The sequence below is a fragment of the Polypterus senegalus genome, chromosome 6, assembly GCF_016835505.1.
Source record: "Polypterus senegalus isolate Bchr_013 chromosome 6, ASM1683550v1, whole genome shotgun sequence".
NCBI lineage: Eukaryota > Metazoa > Chordata > Cladistia > Polypteriformes > Polypteridae > Polypterus > Polypterus senegalus.
In genome coordinates this window covers 29,882,913-29,894,091 of record NC_053159.1, presented here as the reverse complement: position 1 = coordinate 29,894,091, position 11,179 = coordinate 29,882,913, and positions in this window count along the sequence as shown.

The window sequence follows — 11,179 nt, the reverse complement described above, 5'->3', positions numbered from 1 at the left end:
CCACTCCACCCTAAACACAACCTTGCAGTCTTCCTTTTTCAACTTCCACCATTTGATCCTTGGATCTGCCCTCACTCTCCTCCACTTCTTAATCTCTAACGTCATCCTGCCAACCACCATCCTATGCTGCCTAACTACACTTTCCCTGCCACAACTTTGCAGTCTTCAATCTCTTTCAGATTGACTCTTCTGCATAGGATATAATCTACATGTGTGCATCTTCCTCCACTCTTATACATCACCTTATGTTCCTTCCTCTTCTTAAAATATGCTATTCACCACAGCCATGTCCATCCTTTTCACATAATCCACTGTCATTCGATCTTCTTCATTCCTCTCCTTGACACCATACCTATCTATCACCTGCTTGTCTCCTCTTTTCCCAGATATATGTATTTAACCTGTTTTTAAAGATAACTTTCATTCCTAGAATATAATGCATAATCCTGTATACTTACATATGCAGGTCGGAGAGAAGCATAGGGGCATCACAGCCAAGTGGGAGAATGCTGACAAATCAGATGTCCTATCCAGCAGGTAGGAATGTTGGTGGCAAAGTGTTTCTGATGTTGTGCTGGATCCTCATCATTATAAACATTCACATAATTACATACTCATAAAATTCATGTCAGATATGATTGACTAACAGAAGAACTGGCTGGTTATAAATACCTTCACTTGTTCTCATCATTTATCACAGACTATGGTTGGTCAAACAGACCTCGGCAACTATTATAGTAACCTGCATATTTGCCTCCCATCTCCCTAACCTGACTCAACAGCTGACATTTGTCTATCTCCTTGGCAGTCTCTCTCTCTCGGTTGAATTGGAAATTTTTGAAAAATAAATTAAACATTTTACTTTGGCAATAGTGTCCTTCTTGCTACAGGGTTATTCTGTGAGGATTTATTGTGTTCTCTTTTGTGCTAATGTGTGTGGCATCCTGTACATGGTCATGTTAGATCTCACTTGGAACCTAACCAGAAGGAATGGGTTGGAAATTTAATCAATCGATTTAGAACTTAACTTTGCCTACTGTAGAATTAATCAAATTGTATGTTCCTGTTTTAATTATTTAGTCAGTTTTGTCTCTGCATGAGGGTCTCATGCCCTAGCAGTGCAATATTAATGCTCCACTAGACATCTGTTACTGTTACTGGTTGTCCAATAATAAATAAATCCACCTAACTGACCCATTTTCTGCATGGTTTAAAAACAAGAGGTGTGAACCTATGAATGTTATAGAATTTTTGGCAATGTTTAAATGAAATATGAGGGTGAATTCAAATGTAAAGGCAATTTGAAAATTACATGGTAACCACAATGGATAGAAGTTGACTCAATACAACATGTTCATGATGGCTTATGGGTAGGTCAAACACACACACAGTGCAGCGCTCTGCTGTTAGTCTAGTTGAAGCCAGGGTCAAATGAACATGGACGCTCCAGTGCAGGATTACATCATTGTTGGGCAAAGGCAGTGAAACCTGCTGATATTCATCAGAGAATGTCAGAATCTGCAGATTAGTAAGCTATTTGGGTGCCCATCCCGCCAAAACTTTACAGTAACCTATGTCATCATGTACGATGGCATGTTCAGATCGATCGATAGCTGATATCAAATTGTGCAGTAACAGCGGCCAAAGTAATTCATTGGTCTTCTCTGATGAAGGCATCCGCCATTTTGATCAAGCATTGACTTCACTTGTTTTGACTTCACTTGTTTTTCCTGCTTCTCCTCATTCATAAACTTTTCGTTGTGTAATGCTATTTTCACTTCTCAGTGAGTTTTAAAAGGTTTCACTGACTCTTTCTGACATGCTGTTCAACAATGATGCAACCCTGCAGCAGACCACCCATGTTCATTTAATCATTGCTTCAACTAGACTAACGGCAGAGTGCCTCACCATGAGTGTTCAAACTACCCATAAGCCATCCTGAATGTGGAGTATTGCATCAGCCTCTACCATTGCAGTTACTGCATAATTTTGAAGTTGATGTTTCTTTTTGATTTATCCTCATATTCTAATTTGAGTGTAGCTTACAACTTCAGGCCTGATAGCAAGTACACAAGAACATTAAAACAGAAAACAGTTGACCTTTCAGTCTTTCAAGCTTGTTTGGTTAACCCCAATATCTTCTTCAGAACATTTTCAAGGTTGCACTTCAATCACATGATTCAGTACTTTGATCCAGGACCTTCACATTGCTAAGAGGTACCTCCTGGTTTTTGTCTTAACGGCACTTCGACTTTGTTTTTAAAAATTTTGAAGACCTGGATGAGATCCTCATACCTTATCTGCTCAAGGCTAAAGAGGTTGCATTCCCTTAGCACTTTCATTGTAGTCCCAGGATGCTCTCAGTTACACTTCTCTGTCCAGCTTCCATAGCTGCTGTGTCTTTCTGACAGTGTTGTGAGCAAAACTCACTCATTGCACTGCTGATGTGGACTTGTGTGAATGCTTTACAGTCTGAGCAAAATGGCCTTGAACCGAATTGAAAATAAAGAATTTAACTTTCTATATTCAGTTCACCATGAGCACGACATTGGCCAAGTCTTGGGGTCCAGCGGCTGTGAAGCATCTATTGGAGAAAGATTCACTGATCTTCACTTTGCTGATAATGCTGTGATCTTCACGGAGTCAATGGAGGCTCTAATCGGGTGAGTGAGTAGTTTGAGTGTCTGGGCTTGTGAGTGTCCTGGATAAAAAACAAGATCCAGGTCTTTAATGACTTCTTGGGCACTGCCATCAACAGTGTGTCATAGAGAATGTTGACCTTGTTGAGAGGTTTACTTACCTCGGCAGCAAAATTCATGTCTCTGGTAACTCTTCCTATGAAGTCCTATGAGCATTTAGGTGTGTGTGGGGGTGTCATAAGGTCATTGGAAAGGGGTGTGTGGGCAAATGTCCAAGTCATTGGAGTCCTGGTGGTTCCTGTTTTGCTGCATGGTTGTGAAACATGGACGCTATCCAGTGACCGGAGATGAAGAGTACTGTTTTGCTGCATGGTTGTGAAACATGGACGCTATCCAGTGACCGGAGATGAAGAGTACTGTGTTTCTTTGAAGAATCTTTGGGTGTTATGAGGGAGTGTCAGTTACAGTACTACAGCCATGTGGTGTGATTCACTGAGGGTGATCCAGCTCACAGAATCCTCATTGCTGAGGACCTGAGCAGCTGGACCAGGTCAAGTGGATTCCCACGTAACACCTGGTTGCAGCAGATAGATGGCCATTTCTGGAGGGTAAGACTGGACCATGTGTCTCCCTGGGGGGTTGCCAGCTGGCAACCTGATCTGTTTCGTCGTATTGTGGGTGGGGCAACACACTGTGCCAGTGCATACTCCTTAACCTCACCTGACCTGATGTTTAGTTCCATTCACTTTTTTCTCAGGCAGCAGTTTTCACTGACAACAGGGACAGAGAGTTTACACAAAATTACAAATACAATCAGTAAGAAGTATGTAATAAAAGAGAAGATGGAAGTTGAAATGACTGCAAAGTGATGGGTCCATGGAAGACAGATTCAGGCTGACTGTACCTTGAGAATGGAACGTCACTCATGTGATATGGAATCTTAATTGTGTATGCAAAAATAACCAGCAATTGTCTGAAACAGCTCTAGAACTCAAGTATCCAGCTCCTGAGATGCCCCATGAAGAAGGTCACAGATGAAAGCATTACCTCATTATGACTATCATTTCAAATTCACTGTTCAAGGTTTTCCTCCTTGTATGTTATATGGACAGTGTTATCTTGTACTTGTCTTTATCTTGTTATTTTGATCTGTGCTCATGTTTACTAATTGTTTCATAACAGTGGGCTCTGTCAAGGATGCTATGTAAAATAAAGATTGAAATCGTTTTAATCAAGCAACATAATTATTTAAACCCCCTTAATTAAGTTCAGAGTCATGACAGTGGAGACAATCCCACATGACAGGAAACAGCACAGGACACTGCATTAGTTTATCGTAAGCCTGTTAACATACATTCCTTCACAAAGCCAATTTACAATCACCAGTTACCCTAAAGTATGCATCTGGGATAATACATGAGAAAACCCTGGCAGACACAGGAGATTACGGAAAACAGGAAATCCAAACCCAGAACACTATCTGTGAGGCACCAGTGTTGGTAATCTTTCAAGACAGAGCAAGGGAAAAATATTCAGAGGATGGGTAGCAAGGTCAGAAGAAAGTGAAACATCCACTTAGTTGGAATTTAATAAAAAGAGGGATATAGAAAAGGAAAATTCAAGAGACTGGCACATTCAAAGGTCTGATCCTTTATATATATCACCCAGAGTGTGAACAGCCTTGCTAGCCCAGGGCTGCATTGCAATGGGACCACCTCCAATGCACATGGTTGGGTTGTAAAAAGAGAAGAGCCAGTCTAGGCAAAGTCTCCTATCTGCTTTTGACATCTTTACAATTGCTAACAATCCACTGTGGCAGCAGACAATATGAAGAGGACAGCTGGAATTAAAAGGGCAGGGAGAGCAAGTCTGTGGTGTGGGTCAGAAGAGCCACTTTGATTAATTGTGACTGACTTAACAATTCTGTGTTTCCAAGTATTTGTGAACATGTGACTCAAGTAGCTGTCACCAAATGCAAAAGAATTTATTTTGAAAGATCAGCAACATTAATCTGCCACATTCATGGCACTCATGATAGGATCTTAGCTGTTGCCTGGCATCAAAAGGGTGATGCAATGTATTATATACGACAACTTTTATTCTTAAGTGCTTTGTGTGAGAGTGTTAATGTCTTCCATTAACTGCTGTACTTAGATGTGTGTCTGTTAGTTGTCTTATTCAACATGTACTTTTAAGTAAAGTGATAAGCAAGAACGTTTTGGCCCCTCTGTGTCAACTACTTTATTGAGTGCACATACTGTAATTATATCATTCTCTAGTGACGTAACAGGTGACACAAAGTTATTTATTGCCAACAACCTCAACACAGAAGATGCAGAACAATGAAAGTGTTCACTGAACTGCAGGCTGATAGAGAACATCACAAGGATGTGCACTGAATATGGTCTGGATAAGTTAAGGCGACGCAATGTCTCTTCATGTTTGGTTGAACTTTAATTTCTTTATTGTTGCAGAACACATATATCCTAACAATATGAATTAGATTATTGTGCAGATTCAAGGGGGCACTTATTCCAAACTAGCAAAATACCCGCGCTTCGCAGCAGAGAAGTAGTGTGTTAAAGAAGTAATGAAAAAGAAAAGGAAACATTTTAATAATAACGTAACATAATTGACATTGTCATTGTCATGAGTGTTGCTGTCATATATATATATATACATACATATATATATACACACACACACATAAACATATATACATATACACACATATATACAGTATATATACATATACATCCACATATATATATATATATATATATATATATATATATATATGCACAAAACCACGCTTTTATCAAGGCTTCCGTCGGGTAGTCTTTTGAAATAAATTTTCCTCCAATCAGTCGTAGCAACGCACTTTCTTCCGACTGTTACATTTTTGTAGCTCTGATGTGTGCATCAATGTAATCGGTGTACCAGGAAATCATGCATTGACAGAAGTTCCTCTTTGCTTGGAATGCAAAGTGTGATTAAGTGCGTTATTTTTTAACTCGTTATGGAGCACATGCATCGAAGCTTCTCAGCTGTGCTTGTGCTAAGAAAAGGAAACATTTTAAAAATAACGTAGCCCGATTGTCAATGTAACCTTTTGTAAGTAGTGCCTGGAGTGTGGAGAAACTGTAGAGACAGCTTATGTATTAACTTGTGGATTTTTCTGTGAGTATTTGGTGGCAGTGTGACAAAGTTGGTTCCGCAAGACTGTGTTAGCTGCGGAGCTCAGCTCACAGCGAAATGAGGTGAATGGGAGGGGAGATGATGACGTGACTCCCCCACCCGCCTTAACTGTTAATCCCCCACAAACACGGTCTCTCGGAATTTGCATAAGCACAGCCCTTCAACAGCAATTTTAACTTAGTTACAAAGTGATCAAAACTCGCTTATATCCTGCGTCCTCTCATTAAACTTGTATCCCGCATTAGCCATGGGCATGACAAATGCCAGCGGCAGCCTGTCTATGAACCTAATTTAAACTTTAGGTTTACACCGTGCTTTGTTTCCGAAGTAGCTGCACTCATGAATATGGTTGTATGTGTCACTCACTCGCTTCTTATTGTTTCGCTGCCTTCTCAATTGTATAATGCATGTTTTCTTCAGCGCTTTTTGGAGCTCTTCCTGGTTTTCTACGCACTGCGTTGACAGTCAGTTCACGTGATTACGTGGGAGGCGTGATAATGTCACACAAAACTCCGTCCCCCACGGCCATCGAGCTCAACTCCATTACAGTATATGGAGAAAAATAGCTTCCAGTTATGACCATTATGCGTAGAATTTCGAAATGAAACCTGCCCAACTTTTGTAAGTAAGCTGTAAGGAATGAGCCTGCCAAACTTCAGCCTTCCACCTACAAGGGAAGTTGGAGAATTAGTGATGAGTCAGTGAGGGCTTTGCCTTTTATTAGTATAGATGAATGATACTGTTATCCCCTCAGCAGAGGCTATTATATCAGTGGACCTGTGTTGTTTCATTAGTTTCATAATGGTAGGTCTTCAAGATAGCTGGATTAAATTGTTTAAAATAATAATAATAATATTAATAATTACGAACAATTTTGTTGCTGCCTCTATGAAGCTGACATTTTCGCTTTGCGCTCTTCCCCACCATAACCTATTGTCTATGGGGGAGGAGCGAAAGCTTTAGATTCATCAAAAATTTCGATCTCTGGTTTTTGACAGATCTTGACATTTTAGGGTCCCCAATACCGAAAACATTTATATTTCAATGATGGGTTTGTGTGTTTCTGTCTGTCAGTTTCTTGAGGATGGTCTTGGAGCTAAAATGGAAGGACAGAAAAATACCAAACTTGAAATTTAAGCCTTTTATAAGATTACGATGTGCTGATTATTTTTTCAGCCAAATTGTGCAATAGAAAGAGACACTCAAGAGCAGGGGTGTCACTCTCCATGCCTGGAGGGCCGTAGTGGCTGCAGGTTTTCATTCTAACCCTTTTCCTGATCAACAAGCAGTTTTCACTGTTAAGTAACTTCTTTTGACCTTCATTTTAATAGCCCTGTTTTTAAGGATTCGGTGTTCTGAATTGATTTGTTTCTCCATTAATTGGCAGCCAAAGAGAACTGAGATGTGAAACGAGCCAACCGATGACCAGATAAATTGGAATGTCCAACTCCAGCCAATTTCACTCCAACCAGTTTCTTAATGAGAAGCCAATTCTTGCTGTTAATTAAACTCATTATTTAATTCCATGGCTCATTGCTGCTTTCATTCTCCCACAGCAGACATTTCCAAAACTTTTGATTTTCTGTTTTTTCTAAGAACACCATCAATATGTTTTGGTAACCTGAGAGATCAACCTTACTGAGAACTTCATCTTTGTTTATTTTCAGATATTGTGTGATGGGCACCGGTGAGCTGGTCATGTGGCAGCTTATTTTGTGTCTCATTATTGTTTAGCTGCTCTTTAAGGAAAAAGAAACAACTAAGGGACCTGAGTCAAGTTAATTAAAATTAAGGCAAAATAAGTTAATTAGCAGCAAAAATTGGTCATTAATTAAGAAGGTGGTCAGAATGAAAACCTGCAGCCACTGCGGCCCTCCAGGACTGGAGTTTGACACCTGTGCTCTAGAGGAACCTTTGAATGCCATAATTCTGCATTTAATTATGAATTCTCATCAATTGCTATCATAATGACCTATTTTATGATCAGAAAGATCAGCATTAGAGGGATAAAATAATTACTGAAATATTATAGAATAGTTCAGGTAATTTGGTTCTTTGGCCTCAAAGATTATTGATGCTCAGGTCTGAATTTTTTATTTGTGCAGTCTCCGTTTGCGAGAGTATTCAGATGGATCCAGGATATTGCTGTTTGTGAGCTCCAGGCAGCAATAAGCTTTGATTTATGATGATACTGAAACTGAGCTGGACAATTTGTGTAGTGAATAGAGATGAGCAAAATTATTTCACATGAAAATTGATTAGCAGCACAACTTGGATTTTCGCTTCACAAACAAATTCACTAAATATGTGGTGTTTAACAACTAGCAAAATTCACACCATCACTGCATGTATTTTCATCTCACCTGCAACCCTTTTTCTCCATGGGAAACAACATGGCACGGTTTATTCTGGTGCAGAAAGTTGTAAAGGGATGCAGACAGAGGGCACTTAACGAGCACGTTATCTTCTGTTATAAATGATTGGCCTGGACACATGGCCGCCTGTTAATCTACAGAAGGATCCTAGCTTGGATCTGCTTATGGAGTTGTGGGAATTGAGCACAGATGGCGTTACCTCCGAAACAAAATGAGAATATTGAGACAGTGCATAAGGCTGATGACAGCAAATGGAGATAGGTGGAAGGTCAGAGAAGCAGCACCAGCATTGGAAGACAATCAAGAAAAAGGTTTCAGTTGCAGAACTCTTGTTCCGACTTACATTAGCATTCAAACACTGCTTCACTTATATTAAGGAACCCAAAATCTACCACATAAATGCACCCACACCTCTTAGGACACAATATTTCTTGCATTCCACCCCAACCAACTTTACTCTCCTCATTTAAGTGATTTTCATTTTTTACAATTGCAAAATCAAATAAAATTTAAAGGCAATTTTATGAAAGTTCTGTATATGTGAAACAAAATATCACTAATATTGAGTACCATCATGAAGTGAGGCCTGTTGTGCAGTGCTGGGCTGGTGTTTCATGTAAGACCATAAGAAGAAAATCCTCTTCTTTAACACTTCCAGACTCACTACCTTGGCTAGCAGAGCAAGACAAATTCAGTCAAAATCAAGAACCCCTCTCTGCTTCCATCTTTCTTTTTCTATGCAGGAGCCATGCTGGAACTCAGATGTTCTAATTGCAGGAAGAGTTCATTACAAATAGTTTGAAGGCATAACACTTCTCTCTTCTCATCCCTGGCACATCGGCTCCTTCTCTGCCAACAAGTCTCTCTCACATACCAGAGGGGAAACCTGCTTTCTCTTGGGCTCTCTTTTTTTTTTTTTTTACCGTGTCCAGTTCGGCTGTGAAGCAATCAGAATTGATGTCTGAATGCTGGCGACTAGCCTTACAGTTTTTCTCTCAGGTGGAGCGTTACAGCTTCTGCTGACATCACGCCTGATACCAAAACTTTATTAAAAATATTTTTAGATGTTTTTAAGATTCGAACCGGACACGGAGACAAAAGTGAAAGAAAAAGAAGAGAGAGAAGGAAGAGATGGAGGTAAAGGGGGAGGGGGGGTTTTTCGTATAGAATAAACAATAAATGAACCAGAGTCCGCTTCTAGACCTGCAGAAAGGGGGTGAAACACAAGACAAAAACATTGCTGCATCAGCTACATGAAGATATATAAAAGTAAAAATGTTTGCTGACAATCATACAGTAATTATTACTGAGGCATTTAGGGCCACCACAACTTTAGATCATGTGCTGAAGATGTCCAAGTCATACTTATGAAATCACCATGTGAGCACCTGTGTGCGTACGCACGCTTGTATGTGTAAGGTTTCTCTATAGGAGCATCCAATAGTGAGTGTGAAGGGCCACAGACCTGCCCCCAAAAACGTGCGGAAGATGGAGGGAGTTCCAAGCCCAGAGATCCAGAGGTCACCCCAGAGCGGAGACCCCAGGGAGGCCGTCACCAGAGAAGCCCCAACCCCCACCCGAGAGGCGCAGAGGATCACCCCGGGGGTCACAACCAGCAGCCGGCAGAGTCCCGGGAGATATCAATGGCAAGCCCTCAGGCCCGCCTGCAGCCGCTCTCCCCCGAGTCGGCCGGGCCCGGAACCCAGCAGCCCGGGACCCAAGGGCGACCCACCCCGCCGAGGATCCAACAGAGCCCAGGGAACCAGATCCCACCAGGCAGCCACCGGGAGCGACCAGACAGATGCTTAAGGCAGGGGGAGGGTAGGCAAAGATGTTGTAGTATTGCCAGATGTCCCAGGAGAGGGGAGGAGTCCAAAACCCCACCTGACATATACAGTCACACACAAACACAGTCATACACTCCCTCCCTCATGCTCTCGCATACACATACAACCCAAGACTTACAAGGATGTACGCCAGACACCCATTCACACTCCCCACACACACTACCTAACTCTGGTCCGGTGCTGCCGACCTGAGGTACAGCCATTCCTGGACGTCAGAGTTAGCCCCGTTCCGCAGGGGTAATAGTGAGCAGGCACCCCCGTCCAACGTAGAGCAAAGCAACCCACCACTCCAGACCACAGGCAGACGGCCAGCTCTCTCTCTTGGGCTCTCTAATTATCATCCTGTTCAAGCCTGAAAGGTGCTCACTAGTGCGTTTGACAGTGTCACAATGTGGGGCTTCCCAAGTGTAATGCAGGCAGACTAATGAGTTCTTCCAGTCATCACTGTCTCTTCAAAAGTTGGATGAACACTACTTTCGATGAATTAAAAATGAGATGTTTTTTTCTACTTGAATATCTAGAAAGAGTGGAGTTTTCATTTTAATTTTGGTCACCAATGCACTTACTGTTATTTTCCCACTGTTCTCCATAAATCTTTGTTTCATGGTTAAAATGAAAAAAATCTAAGGAATTAACTTTGTAATTAGCTGTGAATTCTCCAAACCTGAACTTGGTCCTCACAAAGTTTTCTGGGCCCAAGAATGAAGAGACTATGTTCACGGAACCTCTTGAGAGTATGACAAGCTCTTTAGTCCAAGGATGTTCTTGACCACTCTTCTTTACTCTTCTACATCATTGTATAACAGCTCCAAACTACTAAATATCTCATTTGTATAAATCATCCTAGCTTTATGATCCACACCACCATGCAATTCTTTTGTACATTTTCTAGCGAATGAGACCAATGTTTTCACATAAAAACTTAAATCCTTTCAGTCCTGTCTTGTAGTGTGTCATCTCCCACCCTGTATCTATAATTGATATTATTATTTCATTAGTGTGAAATGTATGGTTAGGTTGGAATGGGTGGAGAAGAGTGTTAGGAGTGATTTGTGACAGACGGTTATCAGCACGAGTGAAAGGTAAAATCTACAGGATGGTAGTGAGACCAGCTATGTTA